At 40.1% G+C, this 21,950-nt stretch overlaps 1 protein-coding gene across 3 annotated transcripts in view; it reads right to left on the bottom strand.

Moving 5' to 3' along the window:
* Positions 1–1,927: 1,927 nt before the first annotated feature.
* LOC102087770 (sulfotransferase 6B1) overlaps positions 1,928–21,950 on the bottom strand; it is a 49,074-nt gene continuing 29,051 nt past the window's right edge. For 2 of the 3 annotated variants that reach the window (XR_010471467.1, XR_010471469.1), the window contains one exon: positions 1,928–21,651. The gene's annotated coding sequence lies outside the window, so the exon portion shown is untranslated. The remainder of the gene's footprint in view (positions 21,652–21,950) is intronic. The other variant, XR_010471468.1, reaches the window with a different exon arrangement.

Below are 21,950 nucleotides of genomic sequence, written 5' to 3'. Positions count from 1 at the left end.
CCCATGTTTAATTCTGCATCAGTATATACTATACAGTCATCCTTTTTTCTCTGGGCAGCTAATTCCCCTTCCAAAACAATAAAGACCACAATATCACTGTGGTTTGAACCCAGGTTCAGTTTCAGGCTTTGGCATCCCTGCCCATCAATACCAGCACCCCAAAGTCACATCTGACAATATAGTCACACCCATAACATGTTGCAGTGAGATTTTCCTGACTTTTGACCAGGTTTATATATCACTGGCTGCAGGCTGAACCTGAATCAGCATGAAGTTTTCAAAACCTGCTGAGAAGCTGTTAAACACTCAGATGGCTAGCCAGTGCTGAATGCACCATACAGCAGGTGGCAACCAAAACAGCTCAAAACTGGAGTGCTGGTGACACAGATGTACGGGTTGTGTCTGAAAATTTATTCACAAGGTATTACAGGAGACTTTCATGAGCCCTTATGGAAGAGTCCTTTGCTCAGAGGCTCATATGACGTGGACAATTACTGTACTTTGTGCATTTACCTTTCTCCATTCCTACCACTATCAGGTATGGATGAACTGCTGGAAGATAAGTCTTTTTCTGCCTGCGACTGAAATGTTATCACAGAAGATTAAGAGAGGGGAAGATTATGATGAACATTTTTCCAGGAGCCTTCTGGTCCCCAGAGAGATTGAAAGGGCTGAGAAATACAGTAATATTATATAATCTTGTTTCGTTATGAACAGATTCAAAAATTGTATTCAAATAAGCCAAAAGTATGGAGAAACTGTCTTCATATGTTTGCCACTTGTCAGTTAGAAACCTCTATGTGCAGAGATTTATAGTTTATTGCTAACCACACTCTCACAGAAACTTGAAATTATTTCACACCAGAAGGTTTTTGCAGATTTTGAAAACATTTGGTTTTGGTCTGATGGGACTTCTGAATCTTTTAGGGGGTTGTTGGCTTTGTTTTTGTTCCGTTAGTTTAGAATTGCAAGTTGCATCCCTTCCTTTATCCTCCCTCACCACTTGTTTTCGTTATTTACAAAAATATGGATATTATTTTCCACGCTTATAAACAATTATTTTTATGAACCATAATCAGAAGGGATTTCTCTGGCCTTTGAGAATTCAGCCTAGGTGGGGTTTGGCTGTCTGTACTGGAGCCTGAGGTTCACATCTCATTTTGAAAAGTTGAAAATTAGAAGGAAAATACAGCTGAAGTTTCAGTTGGTTTGGTTTTTGAAGCAATGAGAGAGAGGTTCAAAAACCTAGTACTGCAATTCTACTTTTTTTTTTTTTTGCCTACTCAAAGAAGAAAGACTCTTACTTACCTTGTTCACTTCTAGCTTCAGCATCTACCCATGAGATTACCTATGTGGATTTGTCCCCAAAAATAAAATCTTCAGAAACTTTATGTTAACATCTAAGAATATAGCAGGAAATAGAGCTGGAGCATTTATACAATTTTATTCAGATTGTACATTGCAGATCAAGGTAATTTGTACCTTGATGGGGTCTTGTTAGGATATGACTCTATGTGAAAAGGGTAACATTTGGCTAAATGCAATTATCCTTTAACTATTAAGCCTCTGCTCCCAAAAACCCTGAGCCAAAATAATGCCACAAGATCATAGTTTTTACTGTGAAAACAGGGATATTTTCGAAAAGTTGTAGATAAACACCATCTATAAGGTGAAGGAAGCTTTCTTTCAGGAAAGATTCATCATCACTGGAATAAGTATTTTCTTGTTACTACTTTAACACATAAAATCATTTCATTTTTTACAGTATTGGTAGCCCAGTCAGTCTCTTCTGATAATCCATGACAAAGTTTCTCTGGCAAGAACCGGTAAAAAAAAAATTATTCTCAGAAGTATAAACATGAATTTTATATAAAATATATTTCATCTTCAGTGATAAAACTAACAAACATGAATGCAAACATGAATGTTTTGAAATGACCATTTTTGTGTTTTGTTTTGGTTTGGTTTTTTATTGTTTCAAACCAAGAATCCCTCAGGAAATTTCAGTGGAGTTGAAAAATTCCCAGCAAAATGTTGGATTTGGTCAAAAAGCCTCTTCAAGATTAGATTAAAGTATTTCAAGCAGTTCCACTGTAGACTCCAAATGGTATCTTTAATCCAATGAAAATTCCATTTAATGAAAACCATCTGCAAGTCATATCATTGTTACTCCTCACCCCATTCTTACTGCTGCTGGAAGCATTTTTCTGTTGGTAGTTTCTATCAGTGGCCACTGGTTCCCTGCAGAAGCCTGGTAGCTAAAGTGCCAGTCCAGCAACTAGAACTTGGCTGCTCGCTGCCTCTCGCTTTGGCTTGCACTGCAAGGCTGAGATCACTCTAAAGCTCATTTTGCCCATCTGATAAGAGGATACTGTATCTGCCTGCCAGGTGTGTTGTAGGGACACAGCACTTAATGTTTGCAAAGAGCTGCTGTGGGAACAAAGACTCATGCAGAAGGGCAAAGTTTCATATTGGAGTTGCAGCACAGACTCATATAACCATTTCTACACTTCTTCAGTCCAAAAAGTTTTACTCAGGCTGCAGTGACATGAAATGCTGGCTAAACTAATTTAAGAAATCCCAGAGTCTTTGTTCCCACCCCTGTGCTACATCTCACAGCCCACTTGCTTGTGCTAGGATCTGTTGATGGGACTACACTGTACTTATCAGTAAATTGACCTAAATGAGAAATTATGTTGGGGAGAGGAGAGTTCTTTTTAACTAGATTAAGTTTCCTGAGCTGCTTTCAGCATCTTTCAGCAAAATTCAGAGTGGCACAACTGACAGGGCAGTGAATTGCAGTACACAGGCAAGGACAAGAAGATGGGATGGGCAGGAATTCTTAAACTGATGTCACTGGCAAACCACTTCCACTTGGAGACCTTATTTCAGCCTTTAAGTGCTAAAAAGGGGTGTATAGGAAAGATGGGGACAGACTTTTTAGCAGAACATGTTATGACAGGACAAGGGGTAATGACTTTAAACTAAAAGAGGGGACATTCAGACTACACATGACGGAGAAATTTTTTACAATGAGGGCGGCAAAACACTGGAACAGATTGCATGGAGACGTGGTGGATGCCCCATCCCTGGAGACGTTCAGGGCCAGGCTGGATGGGGCTCTGAGCAACCTGATCTATTTGAAGATGTTCCTGATCATTGAAGGGGGTTAGACTAGATGACCTTTGAAGGTCCGTTCCAACCCAAACTATTCTGTGATACTGTGACTTCACTAAACTGCACCTCAGAGAGGCCTCCTCTCTGTGCTCTGTGCCTCAGAGTAGTGCTTCCCTGCACAATTTTTTTTTTTTTTTTAAAAAGGCCATATTGCAAAACATGCTTGCAAGATGGGAGAAAGGATTCATAGTGATTCTCTGTGAAGCTGGAGGCCCAGAGATGCTGAAAGCAAATGACTCAACAAAAGTGGATTGGACAGCAGTAAAGAGAGCAAATCTGAGTGCGTCCTGCATCTCAATTAGAAAGCCCATTCTTCTTCCCATCCCACAGTATGCATTTTAGATACCTTTCCAATTATTTTCAGTCTTTCCACATCTAAAACATAGTTTTGCTTCAATTCTGATTGAAATTTCCTGTGACTGAGATGCTGCTGGGACCTTAGGAAAGACTGGGGAGCAAGATGTAATTTTACTGAGATCAGGGAGTCATGCATGGCACAGAAGTACAGAAACTAAAGCAGGGCAGTTTCCTGGGAAAATAATTTCTTTCTGTGTGCACCTAAACTCCCATGCAGAAGGAGCCTTTGAAATAAGTATCTCCATATATGTTGACATTACTACAAAATGCTCACATTAAAGACAAACTATGAGAACAGTATATAGTAGATTCCTGGTGAGAATGTCATCATTGTGTTGGGCTTTATTGTGAAGCAAGCTTCAGATGTGCACTTGAGGGTCTCCCTGGAAGAGTAAGGATCTGGGCTGCATGCCTGTTTGTTCCAGTACTTTTTAAAGATACTCCTCCAAACATTTAGAAGAAGTTTTTCATGTCACTGGAGATCAGAAGGAATGGATCTTACCTTTCAGTTTCCTGTGTGTCAATTTTTCTGAATGTTATTTTTGAATATATATTTTTTTTAAATTTTGTTTAAATTCAGCTAGATGTCCACATTTCTGAGGAGGTGACTCTAGGGCCACTTTTATGTGTTTCAGTGGTTATGCATATCTCTCTAGCTCTCAGCAGCATTTCCAGGAGTTTTTGAAACAGAGAAGGGCTCGCATGGCAGCTGAATACAGCAATTCTCCTCTTTGTCCTTATCGTAACCCTCAAGTGAAAAAAAAAATGAAATTAAACAAAAGAAAACAAAGGAAAAGAACAATAACAAAAAATTACCAGAACAACACCCCTCAAAAAAAGAGAAAAAAAAAACACAGAAGAAAACCCAACCAACACAATAAAAAAAAAAAAAAATCAACAAACAAAAACACACGCAAGACAAACAAACAAACAAACAAAAAAAAACCCATATTTCTCATCATCATTACAATATATTGTTGACCAGGTGATGCATTCTTCTTGAGAACGGAAGTGCTTTCACCGTGACATCAAAATGACATCTCTAATTACCCCACACATTTGTGATTTGTTTTGGAAACTTATTTTGACACATGCAGAGCCAGAAATTGGAATAGCTTAAGGGAGAAAGGAAACCTGTCACAGACGTGAGAGGTAGAGCAAGAACAAAAGATCGTGAGTTTCCTCTTTGCCACCACAGATTGCTGGATTGCCATCTTTTTTCATAGCAAACTAGGAAAGAAAAATTCCTGAAAGCAAAGCTTTGTCTTATCAAGTGTGATAACATCTGACAAACTGTACAGATCTTCCCTTCTCCCTTCCCCTCTCTTTTGCAGAGGTTGGGGCTAGGCCAGCGACAGAGTAGCAGGTCATTGACCTATTAGCCTCTGGGATCATTTTACCCCAGGCCCTGAATGATGTCTGCAGACAGGTCTCTTGGGAAAGAGAGGCAATAAGGTCACCACCTCCCCATTTCCTTTTCACTTCTATTTCTGCAGCAGCAGCTTCTCCAGGCTTGACTTCTCCATGAGTAATTGATGTGTTGAAAGTTAAGCATGTGCTTAAGTGCTTTGCTGGAGTGGGGCCAGCATGTGCAGCACCTGGCAAGGTCTAGTCCCGGGCAAAGAAGGGGCTGCCTCAGAGCAGCTGCCCATAGCTTCCCATGGAGCTACTGAGAAGCTGGGCTGGAAAACCACCATTTACCTTGGGCTTCTCTCTTCCAGCCCAGCCCAGGGAGCCATGCAAAATCTGCAGAAATCCAAACTCTTCTAAAATGTAATGATAGCTGATTTGCTTTCTGATTTAATAAAGAAATTAGACATTTATCATGATCTGCATACATCTGCTTGCATCTCACCACTCCACCTGCCCCATCTCCTTTGAATTCATCGATCAACATGATGGAGGAATAGCAATCTCTGAGAAAATTAAGGTTATCCAAATTTCATTAAAGTAGGTGACCAGAATTAGATGCTGAGACAGAGAAAGAGCCCTGAGATCCTCCAACTGCTGAAGCATCAGAATCGTCTTCACTTATATGAGATGTTATTGGGGAGCCAGGCAGCATTAGTCTTAGTGCTTCTAGAACAAGTTCTGTGTCCTGTGTGCCCTTAATCAAAGTGCATCATATATTGACCTGACTCTTCGGGCTGGGATTTCTGGTAAAGAAAACTAAGAAAAAGGTACCACCTCAATTCCCAAAGACTCCTAATAAAACTGAAATGTACCACTGGCATTAATAAACAATGAAAACCAAACTGAGAGTGATGGGGAAGTATATTTATTCTTCCCATTTGACCAGACCTGAGCAATATTGTGCAAACCAGGGTAGTTCTTTGCATTATGCTAACTGAGCAGCTTTTCTGAGTTTGAATAAGGACTATATACTTATTTAGCATTAAGGAAACAAACCAACCGAAAGATTCCTTTAAGAACTTATTTAAAAAATTGAACATACCCTAAGTGATTCATTTAAGTGCTCTTCTAGCAGTCTAAAAACACGGAAAAGAGTAACAGGAAGATTGAAGTTACTTCTACTGTAAAGCAGGCTTGAAAATAGCTCCACCAATCTTTTAATTATGGAAATTGCTTTGTAATACAAACTTCTAGATGCTCCTGAAAAAAAGGAGTATTTTAAAACTCTTCTAACAGCTCTAATGGTTTTGCCCACCTTACGACCTAGGCTTTCTATGGAAGTACAGTAACCATTAGTAGTGTGAGTGGTAAAGGAAGTGTCTCAAATAAGCTTTGACAATTTCAAGAGATGGAATAGTGAGATTCGTTGCCTCTACTGTCTCAGATGGAGCAGTACATTACAGCTACCCTTCCTGTTACAGCCACCACCAGCAGCACCATGTTTAGATATGTTTCTGTGAAAGGCCAAGTGCAAGGCTTTGAAGGTCCTGGAAGACTGCAGGTGCTCCTGCAGACACGAAGAGCAGTCCAAGAGACAGTACTGGGCTTCAGCATCACCTGTGTAACATTATCTGTACCAGACAATGGGGATTCACTCAACCACTTGGTCTGTGGAGCAAAGAGACGAGTGAAAAGCTTCCATTTTCAAAGGTTTGCTGAGCACAAAGTGGACTTGAAATAAATTGTAACCTGTAGCTGCTGATTTTACCTTCAATTGCAGAAGTACTGAAATGAGCAGCTACTTCTTTTCCTCTTGAAAGGGAGGCAGAAGAGGAAGTAAACACAAAAGTGTTTTCTTTTAAGGTTACTTTTAAATTCTTCAAATACATAGATGAGCCAGGTTCAGCATGGGGACTCAAAGCTCTAAGCAGATACAGACTTGATCCCAGTCTACTGAATCTGATGGCAGCACTTTCACTGACCCCAGTGAATTTTAGATCAGGTTGCATATCTATAAAATGAAGATTCACTTGAAGATGAAATCTTAAAATATGTGTAAAGTTAGTAAGGACAAAAGAAGAAAGTGAAATGAAATTACATTATCATTACCTCAGGAAGGAACTTGTATTTTTTAAAGCAATGGTTTTTGGGTTTTTTTTCTAATTTTTCCCTCTGTATTGTGCCGTTCTGCAGAGTATATATGGCACACTGCTGTGATTATGTGTCTTAAGCCTCTGGTACCACTCACTGACTGATAAAGAGGTCAGAGGGGGAGTCTGGGTGATGATAGTGGAGAGAAATGTTCCAGAAGAAGCCTTACAAAGGGCTGTGAACTGTGGAAATTCACTCTCTCACTGTCACCAGCTATTAGCAGGGCCATTAATAACACAACATCCAGTGTATAAGTGCATTAGCTGTTGTTGTGCACTAGTAATGGACCTTCTACAGCGAGCGATGGGTGTCTTTATGCTAAAGGATAGTGACAGCCCTGTGCTAACCTCCCTCTTCACTCTGACTTGCAGAGGGAAAAGAGATAGATCACACTTGCTTTTCTGAAGCAATCATTACTGAGAGTTTCTTAACTTCTTTATGAACAGTCTGCCCTGTTGTTTGCGGCAAGTATTGAACCCAGTGATTTTAACACTCCTGCTTTCAATGTTAACATACCAAATGTTCTCCATTTAGGAATTTGTAAATGTTCACTGTCAGGTTACTTTGGTTTGAAACTGAGTCATCTGATACCATTTCTATTCCCAGTTGGATGATTTGTGTCCCTGAAGAAATTGTATGATTTGCACTTGTGCTCTCAGTGGACACTTCTCAACATGATGTTGATATTTCAGCCTAAGATTTGCAAACAGGCCAATTTCAAGGTTCACAGCAGAATGCTCACTTTTGAAATTTTAAAGCTTAAATCGTGTGAACTGGCAACACTACAAGAGTCTTGTACGTTGACTTGGATAGAAAAGTGTTATCAAATTCAAGTGACCTTTTAAAATGTATTTTTCTTCTTTATTTATTTTGGTACCTAATTCAATGTATCTCCTGTTCACAGATGATAGTCCATTCTCTAACCAAAGCAGCTATTTTTTAGTTATCATTATAATTCTTTCTTTGATGGCTTGTAAAAGGTTTTGATGAGAAGTACATTTTCTTTATAAGACAAAATTATAGCTCAGCCTCTAGAAAAAAAAGAGAAATAAGCAAATTGGAATGAGACAATGATAAAATGCAAATCTGTGGTTAAAATACAAAGATGTTTGGCATATTTCTTTGTCTAGTAAACTCAGCAGAAAGCCAATCAGTCTTCAAAAAAAAAAACCGCATGGAATTCCTATTTCTGTTCTACAGATTCGAGTGCTGATAACCTGACTTGAAATATGAAGCTCTGATGAAATCTGTGAGGATAAATTACATTTCTGTGACCAACCAAAATGAGATTTTGTACTTTGTGGGCACATAAAAATTCATGAATCTATTTAAAATTCCAGAAGATCAGAACTGAAAAAATAATCAAAGAATCTTCTGTAACTGCAAGTAAATACATATGTCTATGCCACTATTTCTCTTTGACATTTCAATCTTTCCTGAAACATTGAAGTGAATGCCCAGAGAAAATGAATTAGTAAAGTCGTTTGAATATTCCCCCATGAGATTATCACCAAAAATGCACGTGCGACAATTCTTGCAGGAAATGCTTTCCTGTTTATCAAATCTAGATAACAGAAATTATATCATATGATGCCACAAGCCTATCACAACTGGGCTCAAATTTTGCAGATAGACAATTTATGGAATAAAAATTTTGAAGAAAGTATTTTCAGGGGAAAGCACCACTGTGAAAACTTTGGTATTTCTGTTGATTGTCTGAGAACTGGAGATGATGTCCACAACAAGAAATACTTTCTATTTTGAATTGTTAGTAAGGGTCTTAAAACAAAGGGTGACAGAGGAAACACTTAACAGGAATTTTTTCAGAGCCTTGCCATGATGCATGCACATGCATGCCTGGAGCACATGTGCAAAGTTATTGTCACTGTAGTTTCAATCTATCATAAACACTTGGAATATCATGTTTGGTTATGGCAGAGGAATGGGGTTGGCACACCCTCTCAACCTCTCCCTGCAGCACTCATCACAAAGCACTGTGGCAACAGAAAACACCAGATACAATTTGTACAATTAAAAGCAGAGGAAACCTTACGGCATAGCCTGTACAACAAATTAAGCTTTTGGGTCTCTTAGGGAGGACTAAGATTTGATGAATAACGGGGGGGAGCTAAACACTTCCTGTCATATTTTCATTAGATGAGTATTTGGATGTATTTTCTTGACCAAGTGCCTCAGAAGAAACCTTCCATGTGTTGTTTAAAATTGATCCAAATAAGCAAGAAAAATATATAGATCTGGTAACCTGATGGTTAGACAAAAAAGAGACAGGGCTGTATCTGGAAGGAGATGTCTCTTAACAGGAAGTCAATGGAAAGATGGTCCATGTATGTGCTAGTACCTGCTCTTTTTGAAGCTCATTGTGTTCTCTAGCACCTCTTCATTACAGAAAGCCATATGAGATTACAATTTTATTTCCTCTGAATTTTAGCTCAAGCAGGTAATACTGATGACAGTGTCTTTTTTTCTTTGAAAAGATAGCATGGGAGGCTCTGGTCATTTCTTCTTTAAGAGAAGAAGCCATTACAGAGCCATGTCCATCTCACTCCACTTGATCTGGATCTAGCTCTGCTCTTCTTAGCTTCTGTGTTATACTTTGTTGAAAAGGCATAGGTTAAATACTCTGCAGTGTACAGTACATGATAGTACTCAAGTGACTGCTGGCTCAGGGCTAGAAAGAGACTATACATTATATAGTCAAAATCAAGCTCTGTATTTTGATTAGTCATATGATTCTCCTAACTAATAAGAAAGGACAGAGCTTTGTTGTGCTCCAAGCTAGAGTAAAAAAGACAAATATTTTCCAACATATCCTAGAAGAGAAGTAGGTGGTATCGCACCACATGCTCTTTTAAACCTTTGCCGTTCATCTTGTTGTCCCTAAGTTTATTATAAAAGCTCAATTCCTCTTATGAAATCACCATGATATGTCTTCTTTTTGTCTGAGCCTGTGTCATGTCAGGTCCTTTGACTCTCAGACTGGCCAGGGCAAAATCAAATCACAGCTTTCTAAGGCCCAGACTATCTGCCTTGTATTGCTGCCATTAAATAACCATTCTTGTGAAGTTTCTAGTCCAATACCAGTGGCTGGGGAAAATCAAAACAAAATAACAGTAAGTCCTGTGGTTGTGGAGTGACATCACATGTGTTTGGTGTCATGCTGGGCATGTTGAGTGGCAGTTTGTTTCCCTTTGAGTGCCATTTTTGGCAGTTGTGATGTGCTGATGTGCAATTGGAAACAGTTGTTCAAGAAGTCTGTGGGGATGATATTAACAAGTGATTCAGCAGGACCCACATATTTACAGAACTGGTCCTGCTAAAGGACAGCTTGTGTTCAAGGAGAGAAGAAAAATGAGGAAAGCATATGAAGTTTATGGAAAAGACACGAACATGACCAAATGAAAGAAAATAAGCTAAGAGAGGAAATATGGGACAGAAAACAGAAGCAGAAAGGAGAATGATGGGATGGTGCCAAACATACCAAGATCATAAGGACTGACACAGAAACAGTAGCCCTTGCTGTCACTGAGTCAGAAGAAAGCAGCAAACCCATACTCTATAGTAATGAATTCAGGAGAATTCAGCAAAATGCTCTGTTTCAAGTTGTTTGCAAGACATTCTTCTTACTCAGGGAACTGAACCCTGAATGTAGGCCTTGACCTAAAACAGCACAAGTAATTAACAAAACCATTATTTTAAGCTAAATTCTTTATAACTGCATGATCTTCTGACTCAATAATTACATACAAAATTGTTAAACCTTAAAAAAAAAATCCAGCAACCCAAAACTTTCCAGTTTACCTCAGCTCACCTTCGAACCATTTTTTTTACAACATCAATAAGAAGAAGACAGCATCTGATGTTAGTTGTGTGTCACACATCTTGTTATGCACAGCTTATTAATAATTGCCTGTCATGTGCCAGCTTACCTCAGTTATGGTCTGGACACCTACAGAGTTGATAGATTGTCCTGTTAGCAGCCCATGTGGCATGTAAGTGCCTCTCATCAGGCTTGACTGAGGACATCTGCATTTATCAGCCTGCAGCTCTTTAACCTGCTAACACCCATTCTTAACAGGATAGTTTTGCGCTTGAAGTAACGGGGTGAAAATAGATGAAGTTTCTAAACTAAAGTAGAGCAAATTTGGCAGGCCACCACGAGGTCACATTCTTTTCTTAGAGTGCTTTGGTCCTACTATTAATACAACGTCTTTGAACTCACTCTTTTTTTCTCCTCTACAAATGTGTAAACCAGAATCACAAGTTCTCTGTCTTTTCTCTGTAACACAACCTATGAACCTGGGAATTAGAATTGGAAAAGACTTTCTGGGTCATAGTACCCCTGAGATGGGAAGGTGAGGAAGGTGGGAAGGTGAGGTGGTGGGAAGGTGAGAAAGGTGGGAAGGTGAGGTGGTGGGAAGGTAAGGAAGGTGAGGAAGACTAGATGTCTCTAGCTCAGCCCCTCTACTGAAGGCAGGGTCAAGAGCAGCTCACTCAGGGCCTTGAATCTGTATCCTTTCCCTGAAACTGCAAAATCAACAGCCTTATCCATCGAGCTTCAGCCCTGCAAGGAACCTTTGTAGATACATTATTACCCACCCGTTTCGGTGGAAAGTACTCCTGTCAGTGGGTGAGCGCAGAACTCAGCCTCGAGTCCACCGCTGGCAGAAGACATTGCAGATCCCAAAACACCTCCCGATTCCATTCTTTTTGCAGAAGGCCAGCAGGGATATTCTTTTACCTGTCATTCTTAGCAGGGGCATTTCAGAATGGAAATGCCTCCTACCTACTCACCAGTAGGAGTTCTGTCTACTTGTGAATTTCATTTCCTCCACTGGTCTGCCAGTATCCCAGTTTGTTGATTTTTTGGGCAGGGTGCATGGCTCAACTGTTTGCTCAGGCCCTTGACTGAGGACGTGGTGGTGAGCATGTCTGGTTTATCCTGGAGGGGACTCTGAGCTGAGCTGACACAGATCAACAAGCCATCTGTTTTATTTGCAAATTTCTAATGGTAGCCAGAGGCTGTCTGGACACATTTAATAAATAAAAAAGTAAATAAAAGCCTCTACATTTCATTTGAACTTAATTAGCATAGGAAGAACTCACAAGGGAGCTATGTAAGGTTTTAGGGGGGGTATTATTTGTTAAAAGACAGAAAGAAGGAAAAAAAAAGCATTGCCAGAACTTTGTTTCTCATTCATGCTGCTCTTCTACATCACAAATCAGCAAATTATGAAATCCAGACATGAAGAAATGCAAAGATTCATTTACTCTAAGCTTATATTTCATCACTCTAATTTTTCCAACTGCAATCATTTCAGAACACATTTAGATTGGAAAAGGAGAGGAGATAAGCATATTTAGGACATAGAGGGAAAGAAACTGGGAGAAAAGGTTTAAAAGTTCAAGAAAGATGAGAGAACAAGGAAGTTTGAGATGTTGCAGAGGTATGGATGTTTTCCACAGGTTTGTTTCTGGTTTAGTATGCTCTGCACTTACATATTGGTGTTCCCTAATCTCTCATGCCACAACTGTCTTAAATGGTGTAACATCAGTTATCTAAAGTTGCTGTTAATTAGGGAAATAATATTGAGTAGTTTCAACACAGCAGAGCTTTTCAGCATGACAGATGACAGTCTTCAGCTGAAACAAGATGAGGACTCTATTACTGTGTGCTAAAAAAGATAATTCTGGAATAGACTGCAATTGACCATACAAATTCTTTTTCCCTTCTGAATAAAATATGCTATCTACATAAAATTTATATGACATTTTAATAATTATATCTGTATTTATAACCTCTTTGTCTTTTTCTTTATTTCTCTGTCACCATCAAAATCTATTTTTTTCTCAAATGCAAAAATAAAAATGACATTTTTCCCTGGCAGTTCCTGGGATCCTCAAGGGGTCCAGCTCAAATGATGCCTTTTCCTTGCCTGCAGTGACACCTAGTGCTCATCCCTTAAAGCAAGAGCAGCCTGGGCTTTTGACTTTGCGAGGTCTGAATATTTTCTCATCATTATGCAATGTCAAATAACAGTGCCCAGATCATTAATGTAGTCACACCACTGTATTTATAGTGGTTTGGATCTGGGGGAGAGTGGGGAGGATAGGAATCCCTTTAGTGTGAACATTTGTATGACAGTGTCTGTTAAGGCAGTGCTGGGCTGAGAGGGACCAGACGCAACAGCAGCTTTGCCACACAGATGGGATGTTCCCATGTCTCATCAGAATGTAAAAGCATCATTTGGGTTCCTGGCTCAGGGAGGCTTTTCAAACAGCATTGCCAAGGTCTAGCTTTCCAAATGACTACAGATAAAGCCCTGAATGCAGGACTTAGAATGTTCAATATGTTCCAAATGTTGCAACACCTGAAGGAGTATCCAGTCTTTAATAACATGAAATTAAGTATTTGGAGTATCTCTAACTCAGTTAATCCTGTAGTTTACAAAGTAGTAGCTCCAGTGGGATTCACTCTGTGCTTGGTCATGACTTTGCTGCCCCTGTATATCTCAGACATTGGCCAGTCAGAAGGAGCCTCACAAAAAGCAGGACACCACTAACCAGATGGTCCCTTCTATCTTGCATCTCTATAATGCACAAACGCTGCTGAGTTTGCAACCACAACCCTCAGAGAGGTGAATCCAATGTTTGCATCACTCCAGCCCAGAGCGTACATTTCTGCAGTTTCCCTTCTGCCTGTTTCTACATTCTCCACAGTGCCACCACGCAATGCTGTGCAAGCCGCTGGGAATCTGCCCAGAGCAGGCAAAAACCAGCAGTGTCTCTACTCTTCTTCCAAAACCAGCACAAACAAAATTCAGAGCCCTCTCCCTCCCCCCACCCCCCGCAGCTCGTCGCCTTCGTTTGCTGGCATTAACAGCTGGCTGGTATCCTAAAGATGGGTTAAGGAAGGAGAACTGTAGTGCATACACAAAATCATAGAGCCACAGAGGTCTCATGGCAAGATTCTTTTTCTGCCGGAGCTGGAAAGCCACTCTGCAGGGCACTGTCTTTTCCCAGTGGACTGCAGGCATCTACCTCACCAAGCTCTGGCCATTTCACTTCCATATAAACAAAATTTCAGTGTTGTCTCCAAGGGTTACTTGCCATTTCCTCTGATTCTGCTGTTTTTTGGAATTACAAAAACTTCCTTCCCACAAAACTTTCTCTAAATATTCAGTGTAACAGCTAGTTTATTTAATTAGTAATTTTTGATAATATGGTAGTATATAGAAATTAGATAGTGTCCCTTCAAATGGATTCTGAACCTAGCGTCTGCTCTTGCATTACTTGCCCAGACTTCACAGGACCAACCATGCTTGCCTGTTGCCAGACATTGTAAAACTCACCTGCTCTCAGACCATTTGCTCACTCCTCTCATGCTGTGAGAAGGGTACACACTAACCAACATCCAAAAGAGGGCTCAGCCTTTCAGGAGGGAATTTTTTGCCCCACACTCTTTGACCACTGGCTCTGTAAAGCTCTTGTGAGTTTGTAACTACCTTCTCTTCTCAGCCAGCTTGAGATAGTGCCATTTGCCAGTGGTGGGACTTAGAAGGATCCGCAGGACTGTTGGCCCTTCATGGCTATTCTGGAGTGTCAGAGGAGCCCTGGAGCCCATTCACCACTGCCATGATCTTGCTGGCCCTGACCGTGGGACCTCCCAACCCAGCTGCCCATTCCTGGACCACGTGTGTGTGCTTGTGTCTGGATTCAGACAGAAATCCCACTGCTCTGCTCCACTGCTTTTCATCCTTGCAGCAAGGGTAAAATTGACCATGGCTGTGTGAAGCACACAGACACTTTCACCTTCAACTGATAAACCTCTTCACATCCATGGGGTTGCTCCTTCCCATGCAGGAAGACCAACACATCTGTTCCTAGGTGTTTTACACTGTTTCAGGTGTCAAAAGTTTCAAAACAAATTTGAAAAAGACTTTTTACTATTATGACACTTCAAAAAATATCTGTTTCTTTTTAACAGCTTCAAAGCTTAGGCTAGGATCTGGAAGTCAAGTTGAATTCCCCTAAGCCTAGCACTCTCTTTCCTAAATGTTTGGCAGAGCACTTGCTGCTCTTGTGTTAACCAGTGCTGCTCAGTGTCTGGTTGTCTCTGTGCATCTCCAGGCAACAATGGGGGTTGCATGAGTGTGATAAGGGACAACTTCTAAATATGGAGCAACACCAATTGCTTCAATAAAGTCACGTACACTATATCAAAACAGTGGTACAAGGAAGCCTTGGGCCTCCTGAATGGAAGCCATATCAGAGAGAAATTTTTCTTGCAGCCACCACTTCTCTCTAAGCATTGTGGTGTCTGCCAGGGCCAGGGGGTATTGCCATGTACATAGGAGATGTCTCCGGTCTCATCAGCAGATCACAACCCAGAGACCTGCGTCAGACATCTTAGATGGAAGTGTTAACAGCTGTGTGATCTGAGAGCAGCAGAAAGATCCTGTTCACTTTCTCTTTTCATGTTGTTCATGCAGAGATATGGATATTTTAAAATATTATTCAGCTAGAGGAAGCAAAAATAATACTGAGCCATGTGGCTATGACAAGCCTCATAGAAACTGCCTTTTCCCGAAACCCCAGCTTCTTTCTGAAAGGGATTTCATGTTTCATTCTCAACAATAGTGATGCCTCTAATTCCAGTGGTTGTAGAGAAAAGCTAAAAATATATTTTAAGTGTATCACACAGAATCAGAAACTAGAAGTCAAAAGAGAGAAATAGCCTTTTAAAAGGAATCACACAGCCTTTAAAACAACCTTCTCCTTTTTGATGCCTGAATAATGAATCACATCAGTTCATGCCTCATGTTCTTGGTATTGGCAATTGCTATTAGATACCTATGAGAAAGAAATCTGCTAAGAAATGTGCTTCCCTTCTTGTCTTACTGCTATAAAGCACAACACTACTTTGTAACCAAGAAATGTTGTTTGCCATCTCCTCCAAATTAAAAACAGTAGTTCTACAAAATGGTGTTATGGAAAATAAGAGATGGACAGGTTTACTGCTTGACTTGCTTGGGTTCAGCTTCCTTCTGGGGTATAAAACATTTTTGTTTCCCAAAGGCTAATTGCTTATCTTTTCTGTGCCAATCTCCCTAGCCATAAACTGAGGACAATAATGCACCCATGCTGTGGAGCTAATTACATGTAACAACATTTACAGAGCTCCATGGAATCCTCCTTGAGCACCACAGATGTTCAAATTTGTGTAAAATACATTGAACATTTTAATCTTTTTGTCAGCATTCCTTCAGATCGTCTTGCTTTGGCCTCAAAGGACTTCATCTGAGCTGTGGTGAGGAGTTGTCACACAGAACATCTGGAGATGAAACAACATCCATGATGTTCCTTCTTGGGTCTTGGCTGAACAGGCTGTACAAATGTCAGTCTCTGTTTATGGGGTGACAATCACCAGCCGCCAAGGGTATAAGTCTGACTTGGAAGAAACTAGTTAAGCCTTAGAAAACCCATGTTTTAGGTAGTTTGGATTTATAAAGCACTTAATTTTCTGTCATCTAATGCTATACAAGATAATCAGATGCAGCAATGATTTTTCCTCACATGTACCCTCCAGTATGCAATTGAAAAATCAGACCCATCATGGCTGGTACTTTACATTTACTATTGCTACAACAGAATCAGTCATTCTTGGTGATAATAATAGCACAGAGGAGTCCTCTCATTTCTTTTGGCACAGGAAATCCTGCCCACATGTAGCACTGCAATACAGAAGACAATGGCAGAATATATCCAAAATCCTCTCCAACATTGCTTTCTGCAAAATACCCAAAAGTGTGAGTAGCTATGCTCTCTGTTTATAGCTGCCTTGCAGAAAAACAACAAAAATGAAAAAAAGGTCTGTAAGGTACTTAGGTTAGTAAAAACAGTACAATCTGTGATTGCTACACTTGACAAAACTTCAAAGGGAAAATGTACTCCTTCTTTCTTTTTTCCTGGTAAGGATATTTAAAGCAGCCTGATTGTTTATCAGGATGTATCTAACAAGTCTTTTCATAGTCATGTGATTCCTTTGCCGTGGAACTACATTTATCATGCTACTTTTTGTATTTTGCATTTTTAACATTTTGTATGGATTACCCTCACACTAAAAAAAGAAAGAAGCATTTGTTCACTTTGGGAGGTACCATCTGGTTTGTGTTTAGTCAGGAGGAGGAGGACTGGTCTCCAGAACAACGGTGCAGAAGGAGCCCAGAGCACCAGGTCGGGTGAGGCCTGTCTGCGCAAACAAACCCATCAGCCTCACCCAAAACACAGCTCACACCTAGGCCAGGGACACGCAGGGCTCTGCATACCCATTCCTGCTGGCCTGGCTTTGAAAAGCAGTTAATAATTTTTGCCCTCTGGTGTACTTTTTGAAACATCACAGCAAACGATTTAAGAACACAGGAATGTCTCTTAAAAGCATCAACAGCTGTGCATGGTTACCGTGCTACTGCTAGAACATGGGGAAGGCAAGGCTCTACTGAAATGAAAATGCCAGCAGCTTATCAAAGGATCTGGAAGCTACATTAAAGTCTTCTGCCTCTGTCTTTTGAAAGTAATGCAGATCTGTGAGACACAAATTAATACTGTATATAGGTAGAGTAGAAACAAGAGTCACATCCACTAGATTCAATAACTAATGGCCTGACTGGAAGCTTGAGCCATTTTAATGGGCCCATATCCCCAGTGTGCTTGTGCCCTCATTACTGCCAGTGTTGGTGGGAGTTTTACACGCACAGCACACCTGAAATCAAAAAAAGTCCTAAGTTTGTTTTTTTTGTTTGTTTCTTTTTGTTTGTTTGTTTGTTTGTTTTAATGCAAGTATTTAATAGGAAATGCTGTTCTTGCTATGGAATTCAATAGGGTTAACTATTTTATAAACAGTCATAGACTCTGGAGACTATATATTTCCCTATGTGTTTACAACTACTCCTATAACTCTCCTGTTTAGTTTAGGGAACCCTTTTAGTTTCATTCCTATCAAATTCTATGAACATTTTCTATATTCAGTCAGTACCATCATCTTTTAAAACTTGGATAAAATAAATACTGCATTGCCTAAATATTCTATCTCTGCTAATAAATTATTTTATTAATACCATAAAAGCTCTCAACTGATAAACTTAGTTATAATACCAACAAAACAAAGTCCACCTGGAAAAACTTAAAAGATATAATATCAGAGGTATTTTTAAAACTAGTTTAAAAATATTAATACCACAGTTCTTCTATGTAGAGACTATGTAGTGTGGTTCAACATATCTGTGCATGTGTGAGATTGCACAACAGGTTAAACCAGACACATGGGGCTAGAATAATCTTCTCAGGCCTTTGATTCTGGCTGGGAGTCCCAAATGACATCTTCAATGCAATAAAATTACGTTACCAAGCTGGCTTCGGCACAAATCAGCCCCTTGCCAAACACTATTCAGTGACCTCCTGGGATGAGTTATCTTGCCCATGGCATAGTGATGCTATAGCAGCAGAGATTTTCTGTGCCTAAGGCAGGAAACAAGCCCTTCCTCTCAGAATACATTGCCTGTAAGGTCCTTTTGCACCCTGTTAGCTAGAAGTGTGGGCCATCATGACAAGCAGACTTTCAGAGGCTGTACAGATCAAGTGCCCCTAAAGGAGAACAAAGCACAGACAAATGACAATGTGCAACAACACATGGGCAACTGGATTTACACTATGTGCTTTCAAGGATAGTTTACCAAGGGTGGCTTCACAGCAGTACAAAAACTGCCGAAAATAAAGGTTCTTGAGGTAATATGTTTCAGCTGATTCTTCAGCTGAGTTTACTTGTCTTTGGCAGTCTTTTTGCTCCATGTGTGTGTATATATATCACACTGGCTGAACTGTGTGACTTCCCCTGATCTGGTATGCAGCTGGGAGTCACAGTCAACCATCTGCTGAAGCTTGAAGGATGTTTCACCTGTTCCTTTCTTCCTCCCCAAATGGCAGAAAACTAGGCAAGAACATTTCTAAAGGTAAGCTGAAAATATCTTAGTAGATGCTGGTCAAAGAGTAACTCTGTGCTGCTGCAGGACAGGTACATACTGCCCAAGAAGTTGAGAATAAGCACACGAATGATAAGATTTGCTCTAAGTGATGTGTTCACAGAGACAATTGCAGTAAAAGGCACACAGGCAGATGGAAAAACAAAGGTATACGGGGGATGTAGCTTTTACAGCTAGAAACAGCTTGAACTTCTAGTCTCCTGACCACAAAATCCCTAGTGATCTGCTCTCTTATACATGTGGGACCCGATTGCTTTCCCTTTTACCCACTCACTTCAGAATCACTCTTGCCTAATGGGATGTAGATAGGGATAGGCCAGTGCTGGTACTGGGCACAGTTTGACACAAATCACCCTCATCTTCATCAGCACTTGTAGCATCTCAAGCAAGAATGCAGTTGCTGTCGTGCCAGTAGAGACTAGAAGTTGATTAAGACCATCTAAAATCAGACTCAACTTTTGCCACCCAGGGAGGTTTGTCACTATAGAGAAGGTTCATGATACCACCCCAAGTGCATATTACTCAGATATTCTTTGAACAGGGTGAAACTAGAACTCCCATGTAGAACTGACCAGCACTTCTCAGCATGCCAGACAAGGAGCAGCTGAAGAACTGTGTTCAGAAGCAACTCTGTGTAAAGCGTAGGCTGGTTTTCATAATGTCACTAAGATTTAAGTGGCCTTTAAATTAAGTTTCTGTGGGAAGTCTGTAAATTTAGGTTCCTGGAAGAGAAGCTGTTAGAAATGGAAATTTATTTTTCTTCCTGAATCTTTTTGCATAGAACACAGATAATTATGCTATGCTTTATTAACCAACACATATACACTATTTCATATGCCATTAGCTTTCAAATGCCTTCTCAGCAGTGCCTTAGCCTCCTGTCAATGTTTCCCCTCAGGCCACCAGGAGACCCTGCTTCTCAGGTTGGCTCATTTTTCCTTAGACCAGTGCCAAGAATTTTGAACCAGGTTGCAATTACCAGAAGAGCTGTTGTGAGCCATTCAGCCTGCAAATAATTCTGAAGTGAAGAAAGCATTTTGAAAGTGATAGGCTAAAAATAAAATTTTAGTAAAACTGAGATTGTTCTTTTGGGCTTGTGTAGGCAGACCAGTATTAGCAAGTATTTTATTGTACTGAATGCTTTTCTGGAGAAGCAAGCCTACATGCTATAGCTTTACAAAAGGTTTGTAAAAATTATCAGCATTTTCAGCTGTTTCCATCTGGAGTGGCCCAGATGGAAGGTCATAAAGAGCACTCATATTCCAAAAGTGCTGAGTATAAGGGAAAGATGAGATCTTACTGTGAAGTTCAAATGAGCTGTACATAGTTTCAAGAAGCCCCAGGGCTCAGAGCCTGTTAAGACAGAAGAGTGCTTGGACATGTCTTGAAGCAGAGCTTGGGTGTCTAGAGACCTTTAAGACAAAAAATTAGTTGTTTCACCTCTGGGGTTAGGCAGCACCTGAGCTGTGGTTTACAGGATGAAAAATGTTACATTTGTGTACTGTAATTCTTGCTTAAACTCAGTTCAAGATATTAAATACTTCTTCATGTCCAATAAGTCACATACAGCTTCATCTAAAAGCAAACATAACACTTGCGGAGTTAACAGAATTTCTCACTAGGATATGAAAATACAAGTGTTTTTGTTTTTTTTTCGTCACACAAACTTTGTATTTACCAGTACATAAAATTTTAAGATTTCAGCTCATTCTGCAGAACTCAAATACAGCAGGTTACCTATCTGTTTAGCCTTGGTGAGGAAAACCTAGGATTAATATGGTGAGGAGTATGAAGTAATTGATCACTATTGCTCAGCTGACAAGCTATGATTCACAATAAGTTTTAAAAAATATGGCCCATTTTCCCATAACATAACCCTTCAACAGATTATTCTTAAAGAAGTGATAAATGAATTGTTGTATCTTTTAATTAGACTTCCTCAGAGGGTAAAACAGTCTCAGGGAAGAATGGGTGCCCCCAGAAGGCAATACACCAAGACAGAGGTCTAACAATAGAGTAATGAACTTTCCTCTGGAAGCACGCACCTCCCTCTGTTAGGAAGATTCCTAGGACACTAGTCTGATTTCAAAATTTAACTTTTAGGTAGCTGAATCTAGGTAACCTCAGTGCTACTTTGTATAATTCTGTAAATGCATCCACACATTTTTCTATATAAGATGAGCTAAGCACAATTGTGATAGATATTATTAATACTAAGAACTAGAACAGATTTTTTTACAGCTCACAACAAAGAATTGTCAGGTCACATTTTCTGAAAAAAATATTCCCAAATGGCTATGTGTTTCTGAGTGTTTCTCTTTCATAGCTTTGAAACTGGTCTTCTTTACAGCTGCTTCAATCTCGATCAGTCAAGGAGGCCCAGAGAATTCAGCTACACTTTTCATTCCCAGCATCTGATTCTGATACAGGATTTGTACAGAATTATGTTTTGGCTGTTCCATTGGCAGAGTTACAACAGTGTTTCTGTAGGCTTCACAGTTTTCCCTGAGTGGGTTTGCTGTGAAAAGTCTTTGGGTTCCAGCTCCACTGAGGAAACCTAAGAGGCAGAACAGGTAGGGAAGCATTGAGCAGAGGTTCCTCCTCATGCAAGGCTGTTTTGTCCACACAAAGTGATGTAGAAGGGACACACTGCTTTACCACTAACTTCCAGGAAACTCTGGTAGTTTTGTTGACAGAGTTTATGAGTCCATATTTGTAAAACTGAGTGTTCTGGGAAGGTACAGTGTGATGAGCAGAAAACACGCTTCCCATGGAACCAACCCAGTGGATGGGGAGGTATTGAGCTAAGGGGGCAGGCTGTCTAATGGCAGAGGACATCCCTTACATGCCTATGTA

Source organism: Columba livia, chromosome 3 (assembly GCF_036013475.1).
Source record: "Columba livia isolate bColLiv1 breed racing homer chromosome 3, bColLiv1.pat.W.v2, whole genome shotgun sequence".
In the NCBI taxonomy this organism is placed as follows: Eukaryota; Metazoa; Chordata; class Aves; order Columbiformes; family Columbidae; genus Columba; species Columba livia.
Note: the sequence above shows the minus strand (reverse complement) of the source record. Positions and strands in the feature narration are given on the sequence as shown.